This window comes from Triturus cristatus, chromosome 5_2 (assembly GCF_964204655.1).
Source record: "Triturus cristatus chromosome 5_2, aTriCri1.1, whole genome shotgun sequence".
Classification (NCBI taxonomy): domain Eukaryota; kingdom Metazoa; phylum Chordata; class Amphibia; order Caudata; family Salamandridae; genus Triturus; species Triturus cristatus.
Genome location: NC_140588.1, coordinates 450,771,875 through 450,793,957, shown reverse-complemented (window position 1 = coordinate 450,793,957; position 22,083 = coordinate 450,771,875). Strand labels below are relative to the sequence as shown.

The 22,083-nt window shown below is 44.5% G+C and overlaps 1 protein-coding gene across 1 annotated transcript in view; it reads left to right on the top strand.

The window, feature by feature from the left end:
• The window catches only part of LOC146823139 (uncharacterized), a gene marked incomplete at its 5' end in the record, with an annotated part of 688,665 nt that overhangs the window by 468,640 nt on the left and 197,942 nt on the right, over positions 1-22,083 (top strand). The gene's annotated exons all lie outside the window — the stretch shown is intronic.

Below are 22,083 nucleotides of genomic sequence, written 5' to 3'. Positions count from 1 at the left end.
TGCGGGAGTCCTTCCGACCCAACGATCCACAAATACAAATATTTGTGTATCTTTATTTCTCAAAAAATGTTGAACAGATTTGGTGTAATTTCTTTGAGCAGTTTTTGAGGTAAAGCTGCTTAAAGAAGTCTATGAACAATGCATGGAAAAATTTGCTTTTCTGACCCTTTTTTTTGCCCTCCACTTGATGGATCACCTGAAAACTTTCTAGGATGGAGCTGAAATGAATTTGCTTTTTTGGAAAGTTTTGTGAAGATTTATAAAATGGCACCAAAGTTGATCAGCACACCAACAAATGTCCTGTCTATGGAAAGGTTACAGTAATGTTATAGTTAAGTGAAATAAAATATGAGATTTTGATGAAAAAAAACATAGAAATTCACTGAAAAAAGGTTAAAGTAACATTAGAGTTAGGTGAATGTCTCAGTGACAATGTTAACATTTGAATGAAAAAACAGAGAAATGCATTACCTAAAGTTATTGTCACTAATTATAACTTGTGCCCCCACCATGCAGTGCTCATGACCTCACACATGAAATCACTCATGACAGGTTCTATGACATATTTTATGACCTCACTAATGACATCGCAAATTACATCATTGATGACATCACAGATACCTGTTTTTTCACACATATTGCTGTATAAATTGCTATAGCTTTACACATAGCATATTTCACACTAACAATCAACCACAGATACATGGCAAACTCTTGTTGATTACGGTCTACAAACTGTATAGAACTGTTCAGAGAAAGCCAAGAGAGTGAATGCCAATTCCAAAACAAATACCCTACTACAGACAGCTTTTATCTGTATCAAACCCCTGATACACACCAAACCTACATTAAGAAATGAAGTTGATATCGGTAGAGAACTGAGTACTGTAAACAATGTTTACACTAAGGAGAGAGTTCATTCTCTACCACACTGTTTGCAAACAGTGAAACTCACATTAGAATGACACAACAGAGTATTCAAAATAATCTACTAGAACAGTGTACATTCTATGCAACAGTTGTAAAAAAAAAAACTATTTGATAAAAATAAGCAAGGTTTTAAAGTACTTAACATCATACTATCTGCACCCTTCATACTGTGGTGAAAACTTTAGAGATACCCCTTCTCCTGAAGCAAAACAAGCACAAATACATAGGTCACTACTTGGTGCACACACTCTTCCATGTGAAGTATAAATTATCATGCTGACTATTCTCTCTTATTACTAAAGGCTGCTTACAAACGTTAGTGTATTCTATGTAGAATCTTTTTCCTGTTGGAAACTTTTTTACAAAACCAAAAAGTTGTCAGGAGCATAATGAATACAAGTCAACTGTTACTTGCACACAGATTTACTTTTGAATGCAAACATTTATAACATGTTCAATATCTCTACTCAGCTGTGGTGCACTAGGAGCACGTCTGTTTTGTAAACGCTTACATGATTTGTTGGTGGAGCACTCCTTTTGTTCTTAACCTAATACTTATCATCTAATACTTTTTCAATACTTTTATTAAGTGTGCTGCAGTGGGGACACGCTGTCTCAACATGCCTAATCTTGAAAAACAACTGTATACAAGTCACCAGACTTGCCCACTGCGCGCTGTATCTAAGTGCTATTGCAATATAAATAATGATACATTCTGATTGTAATCACTTTACAATGTATATTCTATTCAAACACAGACTGCAAATTAGAAATGATACCATTAGCATAGGTAATGAACATATAAATATCTTTTGGTTCAAATATGAATTCTTTTAATTCTGTTGTTTTCACAGAAAATTCTTGACACTCATATGGTCTTGAATATATTCCAATTATACATTCATGCCCGCCCAATGCATTTCGGGCCCCTTGGCCTTTCTTCAGGGGCTTATGTCTACAAAGGATAAGAACATCCACTGTTACAAATGCATTCAATGCTCAGAGCGCTTTCAATCAATTCAAATAGATAAGATGATAGTCTGATTTCCCATGCTAGTGTGTCAAAGTACTGTCCAGAAAATACAATCCAAAGAAAGAGTGACAGATGTATAGAAGACAATGAGAAACTGAGCTTGTTCACCAGGAAAAAGAATGAAAGAATTAAGAGAAAAGACCTAAGAAAAAGGTCATAGCTCCTAGACCACAGAAGAGCACTCCGTGGATGTAAGAATCACCATGCTGGTATCACATGCTACTGATTTTAAATGCACAATTTTCTTGTGCCCCAAATTTCAAAAGTAACCACTTACTACATATGTTATCCTCCGTGAATACACTTTAAACATAATAATAATGCAAAAATTAAATCGAACTCCAATGTGGGCAATTATTCAAAGGCATACAAACACATTTTGATGACTGACCTTATGCACGTTATAAAACTTGTTGTCCTCCAACCATATAATGCTACACTGTGATGAAAAACCACTCATTGGTAATCCTAAGTCTCTACAAGAAAGAATATAATTCCTTTGTAACCACTTTTTGCTCCATGAAACAAGACCAGTGTACACTAAGTTGCTTCTATTAAGTCGCCTCACCTTGTGTAGGCCAAAACAGCGCCCGACCAGCTCATAGCCTTTTCGTATTCAAAAGTGAAATGCCAAACGTAATTCACGTTCAGACAAGTAAGCCCGGTGCGACAGGTGAAAAAGAACCTCAATTTTGGTCCCCATATTGGTGGAGTGTGTATCTTAACATTGCAATGGAACAGAATATGTAAATTGGTCAAAATAACGCGGAGGAAAAGTCGTAAAAAGCTCTACTGTCATGAAACTATTTTGAAACGACCAATATATGAATGATGCTATAGAATCTGCCATAACTGTTGTGTATCCTAATTAATAACAACTGAAGAAACTGTAGTGAAAAAACGGTAAAGACAGAAAAACGGAGAGTAAACAGAGAGAATCAGTCATGTCCAATATTACAAGTCAACTATTGTTCAATATCCAACTGTGTTCCGTACTTATCAGCATACTGTCAGATAAGTTTATGCAGATACAAGGTTATAGAAAACTGCCTCAATCTATTTTTTTCATTGAGACCCTTAGGGTATTGTGTTCCCAATTTTTTAATCCAAACTATCTCTCTTTGTAATATAGATCTTGTCAGATCTTTACCTGGGGTGGGTTCAACTATTTCAATGACCTTGAATGTAATCTGCGCTATTGTGTGTCTAGCTTCCACCCAATGTAATGCTAAGCTGCTGGTTAATCCGCATGGACATGTAATTCCATAAATCTATTTTTGGGAATTACAGTCTGAATTGTGCCGCAACGTGATAATTTCTCCAGTATGTGGATGATGAATTATATTGCCAATTATGACATTATTGCAATGCACAAAAGTTTAGCATTTTTTGGTGCCTTTAAATTCGGTGGTTTTCGTTTTTGGGGTTTGTTTCAAAAGTTCTTTGAGATTTTTCGACTGACTGTAGACATGCAATGGTTTGTCTTTGAACAAAACATTAAAACCTCCTTCATTCTGCAGTATGGCCCCCATATGTTATTAATTATACTCTTAATCTTTTTGGAACTAGTAGAATACTTTGACACAAACACTTGTCATTGCAAACTTTTTTTTAGGTTGGTTGATCAGCAATGTTTTACGGTCCTTATTCTCCATACGTTTAATGGCTTCATCTAGTGTGTCTGCTGGATATCCTCTGGCAATGTATTTCTGCCTTTGTATTCGTATATTCTCCTCGAGAGTAGCAGTTTTGGAACATATCCTTTTAGCTCGTTAAAATTGAGAAAATGGTAGATCATGAATTAAATTCTGGGGATGGAAGCTGTCGAACATCAACGCATTATTCCTATTGGTCTCTTTTCGATATACTTCCATTTGAATTCCAGCGTCATCAATGGTAATAAGAACATCAAGAAATGCAATCGATGTGATACTCATGTTGTATGTAAACTGTATGTTGTCATCATATGTGTTCAACTGAATTATTTTCTGTTCCAAGATCTCTTGGCTGCCTGTCCACATTATGAAGATATTGTCAATGTATCTGCAGTATAATGAGAGGTTCATAGTCCATTCCACATCCTTATATACAAAATCTTCCTCATATTTAGCGATATAAGTGTTGGCACACTCAGGCGCCCCTGCGAAGCCCATAGATGTCTCTGCTAGCTGAAGGAAGAACCTGTCCTCCCATTGAAAGTAGCTGTGATTTAGACAAAAGTGTAAAAGTTCAAGAAGAAAAACGTGATCAGCCTTAACATCCGGTTGTTGCAAGAGAGCCCATTCTCCGGCTTCCATCCCCCCTGAATGTGGGATTGAAGTATAAAGAGATTTCACATCTATAGTGCATAGTACTACAGTGGTTTTAGAAGTGGCTGCCTGTAGTTTAAGTAAAAAATCTGTGGAGTCCTTGAAGTAAGATGTCCAATTCTGCACAAACGGTTGTAAGAAATAGTCTATATATTACCCTAAAGGTTCAAAAATAGTACCACTTCCCATTACAGTGGGTCTGAACGGTGGATTATGGAGGTCCTTATGAATTTTTGGAAGCATATATAATGGCAGTCTTCGGGGGTTAGTCACAGTAAGATAAGATCTTGTGGCGGATGTTATCCAACCCATTTCCATAGCATTACTGGAGAATGGCTTTCTTTTTTATTTTTTTATTTATTTATTTCCAGGAAGCAGTAGTTTCATTCTATTCTTAAGACACAAAAATCCGGAGAAAATCAATAAAAGACAGACGTCATGATAAAAGAACAAATATGTAAGAAAAAAGACAATGACATGTATATATGGAGACCCTCCTATTTCATATACTGTTCCATAAAGGGCCCCCAGACTAACCGACCCCTTTCCTTCACTCTCCTGCCCTTACATTTATACAATGCAATCTCTAAATTAAATACATGAAAAAGCCTGGCATACCATGCCTGGTATGTCGGAGGGTCCTCATCCTTCCACTTAGAAGCAATCATTATACAAAAAATGGCTATTACCATAAAGCAAAGATAAACTTGGGACCGTTCTACCTGTAGACTCTCATCAAAACCAAATAGCAACACGGTTGAAGTTAAAGGGATAGCCCGCCCCAGGTTTTGACAAAAAAAGTTTCAATCCCCTTCTTCGATACATCCAGTTTGCAGCAGTCAGAGAACATGTGGACCATATCGGCCGGACCCTATCCACACCTTGGGCATTTGTTGTTATCCCTTTTCACCCATGCCCAAAGTTTAGCTGGCGTAAAATAAAGTCTAAATACCATTTTAAAAAATTGGGCTTTCAGGTTAGCCGATACAAATACTTTTTTAGATAGTTCTAATGATCTGCACATATCTACATCCGGATTGCCCAATTTAGTCGCCCACCCACTTTCTACTTTAGCTATGTCTTCCGGATTGGCTTCCATCAACATTAAGTACAGATCCTTAACTTGGGGCTGTTTTTTCGTTAGGCAATCTAAAAGCGGAATGCGGGCAAGGCTAGTAGGCTGTGAGACCACCGATTTAATTATCTCCCTTACTTGTATGTATTTAAAAAATGTGTTAGGGTCTATCCCATATCATTCCTGAAGTTCACCAAACGAAACAACACCATTCAAGTCGGTGACATCTCCTATATTATTAACTCCTGTCTGTTCCCAAGTTCTGCTTATATTATCGTAAAGTGAAGCTGGAAAGACTGAGGAGCGCCATAAAGACACATATCTCTGGATTTCGGGATTTTTAAAGTTTTACTAACCTTCCGCCACACATTCCAGGCTGCTCTTAAGATTTTGAAGTTTGTTTTCTTATAGTAGCTTAACTCCAGCTGCCTCAATGTCAACCCTGGTGCTAGATTTCCAATGGCTAATTCATAGATGGATGGCGGGGTCTCGCTGTCCAAACCTACTACCCCCCTGGTTCCAAGTTTTTGCCCTGAATAAGATAGTCATTTGCTCGAACATTACAGCCTAATAATAATATAGAAGATTAGAGTCTGCCAGCCCCCTTCGATGTTGCGGTAAAGTCATTAATTTCAGCGACCTCCTAATCTTCTTGAATCCCCATATAAATTGAGAAAACATCCCCTCTACCTTTTGGAATACCGAATTTGCTGGTTCCAAAGGTATGCAACGGAGTAAATAGAAAAATGTAGGACACATTGTCATCTTTATGACATTAGCTCTTCCAATAATGGATAGATGTAGATTATCCATTCTCTTCCAGTCTCCCCCCATTTTTTTAAAAAGAGGAGCCAAGTTTATTTCCCATATTGTTCCAACTTCCGCCGCAATAGTTATCCCTAAATACGTGGCTGCCTCCATCCTTTGAAAATCCTGACATTGCATGGTCCTAGCACAAACAATTTGTGTTTTATCTGTGTTTAGGCTATAGCCTGACTGCCTTCCAAATTCTAAGGCCAGCAATTCGATCCTAGCTATTGCGCCTTGTGGATCGGGGGTAACAACCGCAATGTCGTCGGCGTAGGCTAACACCTTGGTGTTGTAGCACTATTGGTTTGATTGCCTGATTGTTCAGCAAAGATCTAATTAAGGGGTCTATATAAAGCGTAAATAGAATAGGGGAGCAGGGACAGCCCTGCCTCGTAACACAAGTGATCTTGATCCTACCGGACTCCCTCCCCATTAGCTGTATTTTTGCTTGGGATTGAACATACATAGCTTGAATGGCAGTAAACATTTGTGGTCCAAAGCCATTACATCTTAAAGTTTGCCACAAGTATTCCCATTCTACTTTTTGCGCATCTAACAGTATCAGAGACATCTGTATGCCTGTGGCTCGGCTATATCAAATAAGGAGATTACCCTTCGGACATGGTCCGTTGTTCCTCTGCCCAGTATAAAGCCATGTTGCCATGGGCTCACTAGGGGCACAATTATCTTTGAAAGTCTTAGAGCAATAATCTTGGAGTATATTTTCTCATCAGTATTAATTAATGATATTGGTCTATATGAGGCAGGGTCCTCAGCATCCTTTCCCTTTTTCAAAAAGATCACTATATTGGTCTCCTGCCAGGATTGGGGCGGGACTCTCTTCTGTGGTACAGCTAAGAATACATCTAGTAGAAGAGGGGCCAATTCTATCTGTAAGGCTTTATATATCTCCATCAGGATTCCGTCTGGGCCCAATGCCTTGCCCGAAGCCATCGACTGCAGTGCCTCAAGAACCTCATTCAAAGCGATGTCTTCTTCTAATTCCGACAGCTGAGGGGGCAAATTCCCTGTTGCTGCATCTATTATTGGTCCAGAATCCCTTGAGCGATACAGATCTTGATAAAACTCCGTAAGTATTTTTAATATGTCTGGGAGGTCTGTAGCGATCTTACCTTTCTTCCCTCTTAGCTTTAAAATGTTGTTTGCTGTTGCCCTTTGCTTTAGTCAGAGTGCCAAGTGTTTCCCCGTCATCTCTCCATATTCGTAATTATCCCACGTACTAGTTTGGAACCTTTCTGACACTTTTTTATTAAAAATTCCATTAATTTTGGCCTTGGTCCTAACTACTTTTAAGTGTGTTTGCAGCTCTAGCTGTTTTTGAGCTACGGCTGTCATATGCTGTTCCTCATAGTTGCTCAGCTCCTCTGTAAGTGCGTATATTTCATCCCTCTGTTTTTTCCTATAAAATCCACCAAAACGTATTATTTCTCCCCTGAGCCCTGCTTTAAATGTGTCCCAAATGTTTTCTCTTGATGTGCTGAACCTATTTATATAAAAAAAACAGTGGCTCCACCCCTTGATGTGTTCTATGAATCCTTCTGTGGCTAATAGTTTCTTACCCCGGGGCCTCAATATCCAGCACCAGAGGGTTGTGGTCCAACAGGACCTTAGGCAATCTCCTAACCTGTGCTCCCTCCAAAAAAAACAAAAAAATAATCAAGCCTAAAGTATTTCCTATGTGGACATGAAAAATATGTGAACCCCGGGTCCCCTGATTTTTTACATGCCCACATATCTACCAGCCCGTGGCTGGCCATAAGTGCCTTTAATGCTTAAAAAACCTGTGGCTTCCTCCCCTTATACCCTCCCCTGACAGAGCCACATGTATCCAAATGAATATTAAAATCGCCGCATATAATCAGGGGCATTGGCCAGGAGGCCAATTCAATCTCTAATTCTGAAAACAAATCCTCATCATCTATATTTGATCCATATAATGTGCAGATAGTAAAGTGGCTAGGGATTAAAGCACTAGCCCACCTAACCATTTATCCGACTTTGTTTGCTTAATGGGTAAGATCCGGTTAGAGACATGTATTGCCACCCCTCTAGTATTGGTGGACTGAGATGAACAAATTACCTAGGAATACCCTGGGATGCTATTGAGCCCTCTTTTATGCTAGGGGATATGAGTCTCTTGTTGACAAATAATGTCAGCACCTAGTCCTCGCAGCACTTCCCCAGCCCTACCTCTCTTGCCTCTATCATTCAGCCCCCCAATATTAATTGTACAAATAGTCAGCCTACCCATACTTGCGCCTTCCTTGGTTCTTGAATTGCCCTTTAAACCACACCCTTAAACTCCTTCTAGTACATCTCTTTTTTTTCAACCATACACTGCTTTCCTGGTTTTTCTGCATTTCCTCCCCCTTCTCCAACCTCCCCCCCTCCCTCCCGCCCATCCCTCCCCCCATCCCTCCCGCCCATCCCTCCCCCATCCTCTCCCCCCCCAGCTTTGTGAAGCACCAGACCTACCTAGGTCTGTGTGTGAAGAGTGGTGGTTCCCTCCCTTAAGGTAACATACTAATACAATTTGTGACTTTTTAAGTCTCCCATGTGAGAATTCTAGACCAGTATTATCAAGGAACAATCAAGGAACAATATGCTAATGCCTTTTTAGGCCTGGTTATTCTAAAAGCATTTTTCCGAATATTATCCCGAACCTAAAGAACATGTCGCTAGCGGGAGGAAAGAGAGTCATCTCCCCCCAGCATTTAAGAACTCCTTGGCCTTGATCTTCGATTTAAATAATCTGATTTGATCCTTCCAAATTACTTTCAGTCAAGCCGGGTTAAGGAGGAAGGCCTGAGCTCCCTTCTCCTGAAACTGGGAGATCATTTGACGCAAACGCCATCTTCGTTCCACCGTAGTGTGACAGAAGTCGGGTCTGGTAAACAATGTAAATCCATCTGCCGCCCGCTGTGCTTCAGGTCTAGCCTTCTTGAACACATTTTGTCTCAGTAAATAGTTGCTAAAATACACCAAAAATGCCTGAGATATGGCATCTGGGCAGGCTGTCTGCCGAATGTTAAACGGAACTTGATGTGCCCTCTGAATTTCCTGGGACCAGTTCCGCCGTTCCAATTCTGGGAAGGATTTCTCCAGTAGCTGAACCATAAAAGGACGTGCATCAGACCCCTCCTTCCCCTCCGGAATACCAAGAAAGCACAAGTTATTCCTCCTTTGGCGATTTTTGCCTTCTTCTAGTTTCCACTGTATGTCCGAAAGTTGTTCCTCATGTGCTTCAACTTACCCTTTCGATCCAGCTATGTCCACTTCCAGTGCAACTGTCCCTGTTTCTAGCTCCATCATCCGGCCACTAATATTGTTACATGTTCTTGCAATTTTTCTTACAGCCCCCTCAAGTTTCCGAGTGGCATCTGGGAACGTTTACTTTCCAACCGATCTTCTTCCCTGCGTGCCATTACACACTGCAATATAGACTCTAAATTAGGGGATATCGCAGGGGAACCCGCCACAGCTTCTTCAAAGTTAGATTGGTTGTTATTCCTCACCAATTGAGCTCCCATAGAGTAATCCCACCTAAGATCTGTATGCTTAGGGTTGACAGTTTTCCCCGTTCTGTGGAATGTTTTCCGTGTGGTGGTGATTGTTTCCCTGCCTCTAATACTAGTACCAGGTATACTCTCTTCCTCACTAGATTCTGTATTGAACCCGGGGTCAGAGCCCAGACCTGACCAGGTGGCATCTGAAAGAGAGTAGTAGTCATTTCTTTCCGAGTCAATGTCCCTCTCCCTACCACCCTGCGGTGTTCTGTGAGGCCTTGGGGCCCCCGTAAGTTCTTTCAGCTTCCCCCTTGGCTTCTGTGCACTAAGGTGCTACCCAGGTCTTTCCTCCTGTTCCTGTTGAAGCTCTCCCAGATGCTTCAGTGTTCTGGCAGTCATTTCCTAAACCCACCTCTCCCATACTCTCACCAACATGAGCGATCGGCACAGTGACATGGGCTCGCCCCCTCTGCAGTATCTGTCCCACCCTATCCTCCTTGGGCCCTTGTGCATGTGTCCTTAATGACTCAATGTTCTTCGGCTCACCCTGCTCCACAATCTCCCCCGGTCCCAGCGGTGGCTTACCGGTTAGTTTCTGCTTGTTTTCCTTACCTGGACCGGGACTGGGATGTCAGGTTGCTCACTTGGCTGGCCATGGCCTTGAGAGCCAGAGGCTGATCCAGTTCCTGTCCCCCGGAACAAGTCAATTATTTTGGTGATCCGAGGCGGCTGGGGCTGCACGCCCGCGCCCCTCCCCTTTTTATCTGGGGGATTCTCCAGCCGGGCCCTCTGCCGGCGTCCTTGAGCTGCACCAGAGGCGGGTGCCATCTCTGAATCTGCCGTAGTCCCCTGTGGGGATTCCACGGGGGCCGGTTGTGAGGGTCCACCTTTGCCTTTCGTGCCTGTTTTGGGTCCCATAATGACAGCACTAGAGGCTGATCCGCAACCGCTGCTCCACCTCCATATCTGAGCTAACTCCCGCTCGAAGCCTCGGCAGCTGACGATTAGCTGCTCCGCGAGCCCTGCCTGTGCCGACACCCAGCACTTCAATCCTGGTAAGATCTGCTCAGTCTCTGCCTGGTCATTTAAAACGTCATTTCTCACTTGAAGGCACGCCATTCAAGTCCTCTGCATCCTTTGTTTAGCTGAAGTACACCCTCCCCCAGGGAGCCACCTTCGGCCGATTTCACTCGGCCGCCATCTTGCTCCGAATCAAGAGAATGGCTTTCAATGTGTCAGTCAATTTAAACGTGGGGTCTTGGTCCATCTGGAGATAGGTAGCTGTGTCAGCTACATGTTCTTTCACTTTCTGCGTATAAAATGTTTTGTCCATCACTACAATCGCCCCTCCTTTGTCCACTTTTGAATATGAATATCAGAGTTGTTATAAAGGGATCTTAATATTTTCCTGTCCTGCATAGTAAAATTGCTCCTAATTAAATTCTTCATCTTCATTTTCTGTAAGTCTTTTTTAACTAGATTTTCAAATAAGTCCAATACCTTATGTGAAACCGGAGCTTGAAATTTAGATTTAGGTTTAAATTCCAAAAATTCACCATCTGGGCTATCAGTTCTGGGAGGAAGTATGTTGGTGAAAAAATGCCTTATCCTTAGAGTCCGCATAAATCTAAACAGGATGACCATTTTTATAACTTGCATGAGGTCAGTCATCAAGATGTGTTTGTATGCCTTTAAATAATTGCCCACATTGGAGTTCGATTTAATTTTTGCATCGCAGTATTATTATCTTTACAGTGTATTCATGGAGGATAGCATATGTAGTAAGTGGTTTCTTTTGAAATTTGGGGCACAAGAAAATTGTGCATTTAAAATCAGTAGCATGTGATACCAGCATGGTGATTCTTACATCCACGGAGTGCTTTTCTGTGGTCTAGGAGCTATGACCTTTTTTCTTAGGTCTTTTCTCTTAATTCTTTCATTCTTCTTCCTGGTGAACAAGCTCAGTTTCTCATTGTCTTCTATACATCTGTCACTCTTTCTTTGGATGGTATTTTCTGGACAGTACTTTGACACACTAGCATGGGAAATCAGACTATCATCATATGTATTTCAATTGATTGAAAGCTCTCTGAGCATTAAACGTATTTGTAACAGGGGATGTTGTTATTCTTTGTAGACATAAGCCCCTGAAGAAGGGCCAAGGGGCCCGGAATGTATTGGGGGACATGAATGTATAATTGGAATATGTCCAAGACTATATGATTGTCAATAATTTTCTGTGAAAACAACAGAATTAAAAGAGTTCTTGTTTGAACCAAAAGATATTTATATGTTCAATACCTATGTTTATGGTATAATTTCTAATTTGCAGTCTGTGTTTTAATAGAATATACATTGTAGAGTAATTATAATCAGAATGTATGATTATTTATATTGCAATAGCACTTAGATACAGTGCTCAGTGGCCAAGCCTGGTGACTTGTATACAGTTTGTAAACACTTACAGCCATTAGCTGCAGCCAAGCTTTACAAAATTATGTAGAATTAATATGATAGTTACTTGCCTCTATGAAAACTGTAAAACAAACTTACATACTCATTGGATGTTGTCATTAGCGATTTCATCAGTGATGTCATCAATGATATCATTTGGGTTGTCATCAGTGATACCATAACTTATGTCATAGAACATATCATGAGTGATGCCATATTTGAGGTCATAAACAGTGATTGGCGGGGGCGTAAGTTATAGTTAGAGCCACTAACTATAACTGCTGGATTTCTATGTCTTTTTTTAGTTCAAAACGTTGATGTAGTCACTAAGAAATTCACCAAACTGTAACGTTACTTTAACCTATGGTTTTTTTTCAAGGAATTTCTATATTTCTTTTATTGAAAACTCATATTTTTATCATCCCTAACTATGGCATTACTTTAACCTTTCATTTTATTCTGTCAATTTCTAAGGTTTTTTATTATACCTAACTATAATGTCACTTTAATCTTTGATTTCTTTCCCTATGTACATCCATTTTTAAGGTTTGTGATCACTCTTGTGGGAAGCTCACGGGTGGCTAGTGGGAGACTAACGAGATCGTAGAGTTATACATTTAGTGATTATCTATTGTACAGAGATCTATTTCATGTGGTCAGCTATTATTGAAAGCTAATCTTTAATAATAAAGTCCGTACAATTGCGTGAGTCAAACAGACAGTCCCTTGCATGGACTACCAGGCGGCTGTACTTCCTATCTGGCTCTCACGATCTACTCGCGAGATCATACATTTGAAATTCAGTTTATAAGAGTGTATTTTTGTCATTTTGAAGAAAGTAAGACATGAGATGTGTTGCTTAAATTATAAAAACAGTTGATGCATTATTTCATTTGAGATACAAAGAAAGTTAGAACACAAAGAAAAGGTGAGGGGAGGGTCCAAGGGAAAAATTTAGAGACCTGCGAGAAGTGACTCCCCATATATAATAATCATAATACAATACTTCTCGGGTCTATCATGAAGTGTGGTGATAATGTGTCTCTCAATAAAGCCCCTCTGGGGAGCAATCCCTTTCAGGACGAATGCCCTCACCATAGGTGGCATGCTTCATCATATGGGCTTCATACGATGAAGCATGCCACCTGTGGTGCTACCTTTGGCACTTTATCATTTTTAATGTGGAGTGTGTTATACTCCTTTTCTTTTTGCACATTGCACTTGCTGCGGGGACTGCCTGACCCGAGTGGCCATCTTGTTTGGGCCACGCGCCTTTCCCGGTCAGCGTTATAGTCGCTGCATGCCGTCCTGACACTAGCCTATTAACGGGCAGTGTTCGGGAGCGCAGCGCAGTGAAAGGTTGTTTTTTTAGGGTTTTTTTTAGATGATGAAACTTTCGTTTTAATGATTGTACATTTGTTTGTGACGTTGCTGTGCTCTGACATAGAAATTTAATTTCAGGCTACCTGCTCTTGGGGAATGAAAAGATTTTAATACTGGGGGGCTGCTAACGTTGGCGCTTTATCATTTTTAATGTGGAGTGTGTTATACTCCTTTTCTTTTTGCACATTGCACTTGCTACGGGGACTGCCTGACCCGAGTGGCCATCTTGTTTGGGCCACGTGCCTTTCCGGGTCAGCGTTATAGTCGCTGCACGCCATCCTGATACCAGCCTACTTAATGGCCACTGTCCGTTCGCGCAGCGGACGCGCCGGTGGCGCGCCAAAGGCGTGCCTAAGGCAAGCCCATCTACGCCCGTCAGCACCAGGACAGCGGTCAGGGCCAGTCATGCTGCCCGTTCGGAGTCATTGATGCCGACAGGTTACAATATTCGGGTGTATCCCTGAAAACACTTCGAGCGCCCTCTTGTCCCTCGTCTGGCTTGTGTTTTTCGCCTAACCACGTGGTAGCGGTTTGTAGAACCTGTGGTTTTGCGCCGACACTGGATATTCCATTTTGCAATGTGACAAGCAATTCTGCTAGTGCTCCTCGCATTAGGGCTGCTCTTATTAATGCTAGATCACTCAGGAAATATCATAGTGACGTCTTTGGCCTAGTGGCGGATAACTCTCTGGACTTATTATTTATTACCGAAACCTGGTTGGATTCATCCTCTAATCCAGTTGTTGCTCTGGCTACCCGAGAGGCTATAAACTATGCCGTGTTGACTGCCCAGTTGGCAGGGGAGGCGGTCTGGCTATCCTCTACAAGGATAAATGGGTTCTCAAAAGTGAGATCTCTAGCTCCTGGGCCGAGTGCAAGGTCTTCGATTTTAGTATCTATGTCTCTTCTCACTTTACATTAGGTGGGTCCCTCATTTACCGTCCCCCCCGTTCAGCAACTGCTTTTCTTAAAAAAGTACACAACAATGTTCACAAGGAACTCATTTCAACTAAACAATGTACAGTCTGCAACTAAAGTTGTCGCTCTGAATTAATCACATTCATGTATTTCAAATATGACCTTATAATGAATCACAGTATTAACCATATACATTAATATTCCATAATAAGACCACACAAAACTTTTCCTTTAGGAATATACCTAACTTCAGCCGAAGCAGGTATTTTTATTTTGCAATTGTCGTCTGTATCACAGACATATTATCAAAAATATTTATACAAGGGGGGCGTGGTTTGCTGCCTGGCAAGATGGCCACAACCTAAAGGAGCTCCGAGGGTAGGCTGTCTCCCCTGAAATCCGCACATAAATCCGGGGGGCTAATTGTACCCAAAGGACATCAGCACGTGGCCAAGGAGGAGCGGCGCCGACTGCTTCAACCCCGGTGTCTCCCCATGGCCCAGAACGCCATGAAGATCATGCCGTCTGATGAGGCCTATACCGGCAGCCGAGACCGGGGACTACATTTTGCAGAACGGCCCAGGCGCTGCACGTGAGGCCCAGGGCCGCCCAGGAGGAGCGCCGGAGATTGCGAGGTACGGAGGTGAGGGCACCCGACGGGCGCAGCGGCATCCGCGCTCCGGCTGCGGCCCTGAGCTAGCTCCAGCGAAGTGAATCGAACGGCCGGCGGCAGGAACTGAAGGGCACCGATGAGGAGCGACGGGGGCTGCTCCGACATTGATATGCCGGCCCGATCGGGGCCTCCTGCGGTTGTGCCATGATACGCGTGAGGCGCCCCTGGTGAAGCGCCTGGGGAACTTTCTTCAGGAGTGAACCAGCTGGCCGGACCTCCATTGGGCCACCTGTGACGAGGGGACCCGGCGGGGCATAACTGGCGGCATCACTAGGCGGCGGTGCACTTGTCATTTGGCACCGGAACCCTGAGGTGCTTCAAGGAAGCTGTAGTGCCCGACAGGGGAGGATCGAGCGGGCAAGAGCTGGGGAGAGTGGGCTTGTGGAGCTGTGGCTGACCCTTGTGCAAACCTGGAGATGTGGTTCCTGTTAGGAAAAGGTGGCAACCAACGGGGATTGTGACGTGGGGTCGGTGGTGCCCCCCCCCCTACCTGAGAGGACACTGATCAGAGAGACTGGGTGGCAGGCCAGGGACTTCTCTCTAGTGATCCCTGATTCACCATTCGCCCCACGGTGCGGAGGGGTGGCAAAGGAGAGCACTTATCGGCCCGAAGATGAGTGGGAAAGGGAACCGCATGAACCAGCAGGGAAGGCTGGATAAATTTGCATACAATAAGGACTCTCCCCCACTGCCGGATCGGCCTGGGCGCACAGATAAGGTTTCGGAGGAAGTGGGAACGCCCAAAGTGACACTGGAAGATATCATGGCCGCCCTTAATAATGTGCAGACAACAGTGGGGTCTATTTCAGCAGATGTGACCTTCCTCAGGGTGGACTTCCAGAAAATGTCCGCTAGAGTCACGGAAGGGGAACAAGCGACTGCAACTTTAACGAAGGACACTACCTTGCTAATCCAAAAAGTGGCACGGCTGGAGGCTGAAAACAAGCGCATAGCGACGAAACTGGATGACCAGGAAGGGCGTTCCCGTCGCAACAACGTTAGAATTGCGGGAATTCCCGAGAGTGAAAGGGCCCCGCCATGGACCTTTACGTAGAGGAACTGATAAAAACCAGACTGTAGCCTAGAGGGCTTTCCACTTTCTTCTCTGTGGAACGCGCACACAGGGTGCCTGGGGGCAGGCCTAAGGTTGGGACACCCCCCCGACCGGTCCTGGCTCGCATCTTCAATTTCCGCGACAGAGATGCCATTCTTCAAACAGTCCGAGTGGCGCCGCCCCTGCGTGTGCAGAATTCAGTGGTATCTTTTTTCCCGGACTATACGGCGGCTGTCTCGGCGCGTCGGAGGAGTTTCCTAGAGGTCAAGAAGAAATTGAGAGCCCGAGAACTACCTTATTCCATGCTTTTTCCAGCACGGCTACGGGTTGTGGCGGATGGGTAGACATGGTTCTTCGAGACGTCAGAGGAGGCTCACGATTGGCTCGAGGGGTGGCAACAGGTGAAGAGATCCGGACGCTCGGACAGGCGGAGACGGCATCCTGGAATGGCGGAGGACCTCGATGGCCATGACCGAAGGGTGGAGGAGACTGGACAGTCACAGGGGGCCACCGGATAGTGAGATACTACGTGTTTATCCGGTACTTAAGGTGCACAGTATGACTGGATGCCCGCTGGGGCTGGCAGTGATTGCTCTGCTACGCTAAAATGTTTTGTACATCTGGACTTTGGGACAGGGGATGTAAACGGTCTTCCTCGGACTTCCCGCTCCCTTACATGCAAGTAATGTTTTGGGGTTTGGGTTCTGAGCACTCTGCTGAGTTGGGGTGGTGGGCAATTCTGAGTCCGTATGGCAGGGAGGCAGGGAGGGGGTTGGGGCGTATGGGACTGTTTGAATGTTCTTCTCAAAAGTCTAAGTTAATGTTGGAAATAGTATCTAGATATGCAGTACAGGCAAACACTGACATGACTTGTGCCGGTGAATCCGCAACGCCATTCGCAAGCTACACCAGATATTGTAATGACTGACGCAGCACATGGGGCATCTACCGTGGGCCCTTTGACTCCAGTACAGCCTCTCTCCCTGCTCACGTGGAACGTGCGTGGCCTGGGAGACAGAATAAAACGGGGTCTGGTCCTGCACTGTATCAAAAGGAGCACCCCGGCGGTGGTTTTACTGCAAGAGACCCACCTTACCGGTACCACAAGTAAGGCGATGGATAGATGGGGGTACAAGATGGTGGCGCACTTGGAGTTTTCTTCAGGGTCCAGGGGGGTGGGTATAATGGTGCGGAAACAGTCTCCTTTAATAATACATAAAGCCAAAATTGATGGATCAGGGCGGTTCGCAGCAATAGTCACTTAATGGGAAGGGCGACCTCTAAATATAGTCTCCGTTTACATTCCTCCTGCACTGCACGCAACGGCGCTCCCGGAGCTTAGTGGGTTTTTGCTTAACTTACCTGAGGGGGAACTGCTCCTTGGCGGGGATTTAAACGCCATTATAGACGAAACTGTTGATAGATACCCTGCGCGAGCTGGTGGCATCGGAGTGTCCCGCCTTGGGAGCTTTGTAGAAGCACTTGGGCTTGCGGATCTATGGAGGCGACATCACCCAAAAACGCAACAGTTCACATACCACTCTGAGGTGCACAATAGTTTAACAAGAATAGATTACTTCCTGGGGTCGGCAGGTAGTCTTAGGAATATAGACAGCATAGAGATCAGACCTAGGGGCATATTTGATCACTCTCCGATCCTCCTACAATACACACACTACCACTTAACAAGACGCCGCATCTACCCGATATTCCCTGGCTATCTCCAAGTCCCCGAAATCAGGAAGGCAATCACGAAAGCTACGAGCCTTTACTTTCAGGAAAATGATTCGTCAGTTGACTCCCCGACTGTCCTATGGGAGGCATATAAAACAGTCCTTAGGGGGCAGGCCATCGCCTCAATTGCAACGCATAAGCGTGAAAAGCAATTAGAACTGCACTCGCTAGAACAGGAGCTGCACACGGCAGAGGCCCAGCATGCCAAAGACCCAACCCCCGAGACATCTCATAACCTACAGGTCACGCAGAGACGGTATAGAGAGCACCTCACGGAGCGCACCAAACAGCAGTTGGAAGCCACACGGCACAAGATATATGACCCCGGTAATAAAACAGGGAAATTGCTGGCATGGCTGGAGAGAAGGGACAAAGGTGCCAGATGGATAACACAGCTTAGCTCCGGGGAGGGACAGGTAACAACTGATCCACGCGCGATAGTACAACACTAGCGCGCCACTTTCAAACAGTCTATTCTTTAGCCTCCTGCATGACAGTGGAAGAGGCGTTGGCATATGTGAAAGATCTTGATATGCCCAAACTTACCCCTGAAGCAGTAAGCACACTTGAGGCAGATCTTACAGTAGAAGAGCTAAAGGCGGCAATCAGGACACTACAATCAGGTAAAGCATTGGGACCGAATGGCATACCTGTTGAACTCTATAAGAGGACGGTCGGGACTATTGCCACTTATTTGCTCAATATGTTTACTGACAGTCTGGGTGAACTCCCACCGGATCAACGTACGGCCACCATAGTGGCTATACAGAAGCCGGGTAAACCCGCTGATAGGTGTACCTCCTACCGTCCCATATCATTACTTAATGCGGAGGCTAAGATCCTCGCAAAACTATTGGCGACTAGGCTAACACCGCACTTGCCGGAAATCATACATCCGGATCAGTCTGGTTTTATGCCGGGCAGAAACACGGCCCTCAATTTGAGGTGCTTGCACAGCGCACTGGCTCGGACAGAGCGTCTACAGGAATCGGCGGTGTTGCTGTCATTGGATGCGCAAATGGCATTTGACATGGTGGAATGGCCCTTCTTATTCTCAGTGCTCCTACATCTGGGTTTTGGGCCAAAATTCTGTGCCTGGGTCAGACTCCTATATACCAAACCAATGGCTCACATTACTGCTAATGGTCATATGTCTGAAGACTTCCCCCTGACGTGTGGCACGCGCCAGGGTTGCCCCCTGTCACCGCTGCTCTTTGCCCTGGTGCTGGAGCCTCTAGCGGCATGGATATGGTGGGAACCAATGATACGGGGTCTGAAATGGTCGGATAGTTGGGAGGATCGTGTCTCCCTTAATGCAGATGATGTTTTGTTGTACCTGTCCTCCCCGAGGCATTCCATACTGACCCTGCTTAATATTTGTACGATTTTCGGAAGGGCGTCAGGATACACCATAAATTGGTCCAAATCAGTACTGTATGTGCTGTGCTGTGCACGACTTCCCGCGGACTGCCCACTCCGGATAGCGGAGGGATCATTTAAATATCTGGGTATATATTTCACTGCGGATTCAGTGGACTTCTTCAAACAGAATCTACAGCCTCCAGTGGACCGCCTCAAAAGAGATGTGCGTCACTGGGGTATACTGCCGCTGACTCTGTTGGAGAAAGCAGCTCTATTTAAAATGCTGGCCCTACCCCGCTTTTTATATGTACTGGAAAATACGCCAGATCAGGTACCACCCGCCTACTTCCGCACAATTGCGGCACATGTATCTGGCCTTATGTGGGGTAACGGACCGGCGCGCATCGCACAATCCAAACTGGTACGTGGCTATTACGACGAGGGATAGCACTCCCAAACATTCAGCTCTACTACTGGGCGGCGCAGCTGAAGGTAATCAACCAATGGCTTCATTCTCCACAGTTGGACCCCGCGTTTAAGGCAGATAGGGATATACTGGGCACGAGAGGTATGCTTTCACCCCTGTACGACAGAAGACTGACCCCGGCGCTCATCGGTCCTCTGAGGCAGACCGTCATCATTTGGCATGCGGCTCAGGCCAGGCTGGGGTGGCGCGGGGTTAAGACTCAGCTCACGCCTCTGTGGGATATAAAGCGTTTAGCAAGACTTAGGAACAGTAAGGGCTTTGACAACTGGGACAACATCGATATCTCTACGGTGGGCGACAGGTGGCATAGAGGCGAAATAGTCCCATTCGAACGCCTTCAACAGCAATATGAACTAGCGCCCTCGGAGTTGTTCCATTACACACAGATTAGGCATGCCTTAATGTCAGTACTACCACCCGGTACTGAAGTTCCGAAGGCGTCGCCCATGGAGGATAGGTTGTTGACAGATTATATGCATAAGAAGGCCACGTCACTCACATACCGAAAACTAGTAAACAACCTGCCGGACCCAATGGGACCCCTGCGAGAGAAATGCTCCTGTGATGTAGGCGAGTTTGACGATTCGGAATGGCGGGAGGCGCTGGCTTCGCCGCGGGAGGTGGGCATACCCTCGAGACTCAGGTTGGTGCAGCTCCGAATTCTACACCGATCATACTACACCAGGCACACTCTACACAGGATAGGCAGAGTAGCACACCCGTTTTGTCTATGCGGCTGCGGGGAGGAGGGTACCTTCTTTCATACAATATGGGAATGTCCCACAATCAGAGAATATTGGAAGCGGGTGATGAGGACAATGTCACAGTCTGAGGGAGTGTCATTAGTGCCGGAGCCTAGAAGCTGTCTGCTGAATATATGGGAACCCAATGACCTGACTCGTCAGGCTCACAGTTGGGCTACGCTGGGGATAATGGTAGCTAAACGAAACATAGCCCAAAAATGGGGGGCGGTGGAGGCGCCAACACTGGTCGCATGGGGAAGGGACATGGATGCTGCCATGCTAGCTGAACGAACAGTGTTTACTAGGCGGGGGTGCCCTCGTAAATGGAGTAAAATATGGGGGGCATGGAATAAATTCAGGGGAGGCATATGCGATCCACCACGAGAGCAGGATGATGGAACCTCGGACACAGACTGATAGGAGAGACCAGGGGGAGGACATATGGGGCTGTGCTGTCAGAGATGTTATACTGCAAAGAGGTGATTTTAAGGTGCTGATTGTGATATTGTGTGATATACTGTTCTATGCTGATAGAAAATTGTATATACAACTGTTATTTTATACTGCTGAAAATAAAATAAAAATCTTTCCTTTAAAAAAAGATATATATATTTATACAAAAAAGATTCATATATTCTTTACATTTGTAGTGATATTTTGACCCCAAGTGAAGTGACCATAACCGGTTTTAGTGAAATTATGTGACAAAGTGAAAAGAAACTAAGATGGTTATTGGAAAGTTATACAAGGACAGACTTAATACAATCTACAATAATTCAATCAAAGCTGTCTCTTTTATATGTTGTCGACCGTGTTTCAACCCTCTCTAGATACGGGGTCTCTTCAGGACTGTATTTCTGGGGACAGTATAGTGCATACATGTGTCCATGTAGGATCCAGTATGTTGGTTGATAGGCAGAGTGGGAAGAATGTCCGGACCTGCAATCAGGGAGTAGAGTATTATAACTCTGTAATCTTTATTGCCAGGGTGTTTCTGATAATTAATTGTGATTCCTTGTTACAATAAGAATCTTCCAAGGTATAGGTTCCTTATGTGAATAATCACTCAAAGGCACTGACCCAATAGATCTCAGTCGCCTGTCTCACAATCGAGCTGCTTCCGCATTTAATCCGGCTGGCAAATCTTTGGGCGAATATATGAGTGCATGGGTACTGCCTGGGTAAATGGATGAGTGCAAGCATAGTGATTGGGTGATTGGATGTATGCATGGGTGAATGGATGAGTGCCTGGGTAGTGCCTGAGTGAATGTATATGTTCATGGGTAGTACCTGAGTGTATGATTTAGTGCAAGTGTAGTGCCTGTGTCATTGGATCAGTACATGGGTAGTACCTCAATGAATGTATGAACGTATGTGTAGTGACTGAGTGATTGGATGTATACAAGGGTTGTGTGTAAGTGAAAGGATGAGTGCAACAGTAATGCCTGGGCCATTAGAGGAGTGCATGGGTAGTGCCTGAGTGAATGGATGAGTTATTGCATAGTGCCTGAGTGAATGGATGAAAGTAAGGGTAGTGCCTGGGTGATTGGATGAGTGCATAGGTAGAGTCTGTGTGAATAGATGTGTGCAT